We start from the raw sequence: 4722 nt of genomic DNA, 5'->3' as shown, positions 1-4722 counted from the left end.
GAGTCCCTTCCCTTCCTACGTTCCTGCTTTGAGCTCCAGTGCCCTTCCTACCACTTGTCATCACCTCCCACACACAGCACAACACGTGTTAAAACATATATATAACAAAGAGCAGGTTTCTCACTCACCAGGCAGGTTTATTTTTTACTTTTTATTATATTTTTCAGTTGCTGTACTTTTATTCTACTACAATCCTCTCATACTCTGAGGTTCTTTCCCATGTCCTCTGCCAGGTTCGGTCCCTCCTAGCATACTCGTGTCCCCCCTTCTACCCCTCTCGGCAAAAAGAAGCATGTCTTTAGTTCTGGGCACACACATCCTAACAAGACCTGCACACCCCACCCCCACCCACTATATTGACACACCCACATTAACATTGCCATAGTAACATAAATTAGCATCCCCACCCAGGCCACTTGCTGTGTGATAGAAGGATTGTAAATATCCAAATCTAAAGGAGGGAATAGTATCGGAGCTTAAATTGTGAACTCTTGGTTTGCAGAGAGCTATGGATAACCTAGCTTAACATGAGGAACTCCATTTTATTTTAAACTGCCTCTAACTCCTGCTAGCAGTTACCTCCCCTTCTCCTACCCTCTCCCAGCTCTCCAAACAAGACCTTGACTCTTTGGAGACTTCTCAGAACTCTGCCTGCCCAATTAGCAAGAAATGTGCACTATCTTGTAAGACCTTGAACTGTTTGTTACCTGCAGCTGTGCTGTTCTCCCAACCTCATTACCCTGACAACTGGCTGAGAATGTAACCGTTAGAAGATTCCTCCCCTCCAGTCGGTCCACTACTAACTACAAAAACCTTGGAATTTCTTTGTTCTGGGTCAAGAGGTTTCCAGGCACTAGCCTACTCTGGATCCAGCTGTTTATAAAGGCTTTAATTATCAATATAATTGTTATTAATGTAGACTGATCTCACCTGGTACAACAAGTGGAAGCCCAACATCCATTTGTAGGGTCCACACATGGATTAAGTTTCTGGTAAATCCCCTTCAGATCATAGTTGAGAAACGGGGCTAGTACTCATATCAGACAGAGAGCATTATAAAATCCATTATGAAAGACGCAATTAGATCAAAATGTAAGACCTTATCATTTGATCCTCCTTTGGACCCATTTTGAAGCTGTTTCCTGTTAAAAGAGGAAAGGGAAGGGGAAGTACCTGTGGATCGGGCCCTTGGGGAACCCCTAACCATGGACCAGGGTGGGGTGTGAACAGCCTTGCTAACATGCAGAGTGCATTGGGAAGTAGATTGCAGGTGACATTTGGTTAAAATGAACCACCCCATCATTTGATCTTTCCTATGATGCACTTAAATTTATTCTAGTTTTTAAAATAGTTTCCATTGAGGTGTTTATCTATTTTGTTTTGTTATTCTTGTTAGTTTTGTTTGTTGGTTTTTACATATTTTTCTGTATATGAAATCTAGGATCAATAAATCTATAGAGACAGTAACTGGATTAATGTTTCCTTGGGGGTATGGCAAGGGAGTTTGGGGGGAAATAGGGAGCTAATGAAGAAAATGTTCTAAAACTGATTGTGGTGATGATTGTCCAACTCTTCTGATGTTATTGAACTATTGCATATTGTATGATATGTGAATTATATGCCCCTAAAACTGGGGGAAAAAACTTGGGGGAAAAGAGAAATATTTAGAATGGTATCTGAAAATGTTTTCAACATATGAAAAGTCTCTTATTGTAACAAGATGTGCATCATCAAATGCCATTGAGAGCATGCTTCAGAAAATACCATACATGAAGACTGTTATATGAAGTTAGAACAAATTTATAATAAATCTAAAGGAAAAAATGTTAATAATAAAATATTGAGGATTCCTTATGTGTACATACAATTCTGAGCACCTTTTATATATTAATTTATTAACTTGATCCTGTAATATGGAATTGATGATTATTCCGAGTTGAATATTGCCACCTCCCTTAACATTTGCTGGTTGTTGCTAGGTGCCAGCACGTCGGTCCGACTCTCGGCGAGGCACGTCAGCAAAAGAAGACAGGGCCATCTCACAACGGTTCTCGTGTTTGAGCCATCACTGCAGCCGCTGGGTCAGTCCGTCTCCTCAAAGGTCTTAATTCCTCTGTTTGCTGCCCCTGTCTTTTTCTTTCCCTCAGCCTGTTAACTTGGGGATGTCAAACGCAGCTCCTAGACTTGAAAGAAATTGGAAGTCCAGTGGAAGGTAGTGCCCTGCAGGGTACTTTCTTAGATGGTTTATTCTTTGCTGATGGCTTGTCTCCTAAGGATTCGTGGCATCCTAGGAGCATTTCACCTCCGCTAAGTGATGATGATGTCATGCTGGTCTCCGTGGCAAACATACGGGGCCAGAGGAACGAAAGGCCCTCTCAGGTCATTGGTGGGAAGGAAGGAGAGTGGAGTCAGCCACTCTTCCGCCTTTCTCCTCACCACAGCATGTGGCCAGTCCCCCAGCACCCAGTGGGAGGCTCTGTCCTCGAGGCAGAGCAGTGGAAGCCGGCAGACCTGCAGTGGGTGCTGGCGAGTCTGCAAGGGGCCTGGACCCTGGTCTGGCCCACCTCCTGGCGGGGGTGGGGGCCGTGACATGTTGGTGGTCAGGAAGTGCCACTCAGGGCGCCATCCAAGCAGGTAGTATGAACTCATGGAGCAAAGGTGGATGCCCGGGGCAGGCACAGACCAGCACATTCCTGTCAACCCTCTTCTGTTGGCCAGCCCTCCGAACCACGGCTCCCCCACGTGTCTGCCATCCGGCGGCCCGACTCAGAACGGCCTGGCTGAAAGCCTCAGCCCTATCCTCTCTCTTTCTCCCCAGACCCCAGCTTGTTTGACAAACAAACAAAAGCTCTGCTTGCCTCCCAGACATGGAGGAGGAGAGCCGTACCGTTAGCTGTCCATCAGGGTTATAAGTCCTCCGTTTCTGCCCAGGCCCCACACTGGAAAGAAGTCTCAACCATGCCAGAGGGTGTGACATGCCTGGGCATCTTCTCAGCCTTCGGAGACCTCAGAATAGCAGGAGAACAATCTCCCCTCAGCCACAGGCAGAGACAGGTCCACACTCTCATTGGGGCTCTAGTTTCAGCCCCAATTATGCTCGGCTCTTCCCAGCTGAAGAGGAGCATCTTGGGGCACTGTCCCCACTGAGGGTTCACTGTATGCTAAGCACTCCACACCAGGCCAGGCACAGGCACCAAGTTCGCCACTTCTAGGCTGCTGTCTCCAGCTATAGCAGCTGAGGTCCATTCCCAGGGAATCCTGTCTTTGGAAATCGGTGGTGGGAAAGGCTTCTCATTTGCTTACAGGTTAAAAAAGGGAAAGAAATCAACAGAAACAAGACAGGAACAACAGGGGTTAAGAATGAATCATTTTCTTTTCTTCCTTTTCTTTTTTCTTGTTTTTAACTTTTTACTTTGCTAAGCAAATCATTGATTTTACATTCAACAAATCACACACATTTTGTTGCAACTCATCCATTGCAATCCTATCAATGTACCGTGGCCACTCCAGTCTCTCCGTGCGATTAGACAGGGTTCTCAAGAGAAACAAAACCAGAATGCTAATAATTATATATATATATTTATACGGATAGATATATAACATAAGATATAAACAGTTAATTAAATTATAAAGCAGTACAAATGGCTCAGTGCAACTCACTCCCGTGAGATAGGTGTGAGACATTGGCAGTCCTTCAAATCTCGTGGGCCGCTGGGTAGAAATTGTAGAACAATTTCAGGCTATCTGGGCACAGGCCTGCCTCCTTTCCTGCTTCTTTGCTAATGCTCTGCAGTTTGAGGTCGGCTAAACGCTGCCCTTTTGGTCTCCTGCGGCTGATTCTTTCCTCTTTAACCACATGGCTACCTTTAGTTTCAGACAAGAGAGATCAAGGGCCATAACCTTCAGGTCCTTGCTGTCTTGTTTTGTTTGTGACCTTGAGTTTTGTTCCACCCCCTTCTCCCACTCTAGCCACGACTTAGCCCTATGATTCTTTTCAGAGTAGTTGGTAGTCATAGCTGGGCACCCTCTATTCTGTTCTCAGAGCTGTGGGATCCAACAATGATCATTTAAATCATTACGCAGTTGCTGTCAGGCAGTTTGAATTCATAGCAACCTCAGGTGTGTCAGAGCAGAACTGTGCCCAGAGGATTACGGGAGCTGATTGTTAGAAGCTGATCACTACCCTTTCTTTGGACACACCTCAATTTATTCTCTCTTCAATTTTACTTGCTTAAATGAAGGATAGATCATCACTGGCAAGGGAAAGCTGTAGGACTGGGCTAAACACCCCAACTAAAAATGCAGTTATACTATGTCAGCAGGCGGAGGGGGTTGGGGAAACAAGCTAGGAGCTCTGAATCACTAGCTAAGGGCCTTAGGGAAGGCTACATTTAATTCTCATAACAAAGCCCCATTTAATCCTCCTAACAAACCCTAATATCAAACCCTCACCATAAACTCCCATTTAATCCTTGGAACAAATCTCTCTGCTTCCAAAGCTGAAAAGGAGGGGCAGTCATTAATCTCGGAGGTGCCTCCAGTTGTAAAACCTTATGATCCTATGGAAAGAAACCACATTAATAATTAACACGTATTCATTCACCAGGGCCAAGGTATTAAGTTGAAAACAGCGGCTTGGACTAAAACTCCCCCAACAGCTACCAAGGGATTGACTCCAGGCTGTCCCGATGGAGGCCTGTTCTTGCCCAGTATCCTGATGGG

Source organism: Echinops telfairi, unplaced genomic scaffold (genome assembly GCF_000313985.2).
Source record: "Echinops telfairi isolate 266 unplaced genomic scaffold, ASM31398v2 ScPeMD7_7465;HRSCAF=8503, whole genome shotgun sequence".
Lineage (NCBI taxonomy): Eukaryota > Metazoa > Chordata > Mammalia > Afrosoricida > Tenrecidae > Echinops > Echinops telfairi.
The sequence above is the reverse complement of the archived record's forward strand: the minus strand, read 5'-3'. Positions refer to the sequence as shown.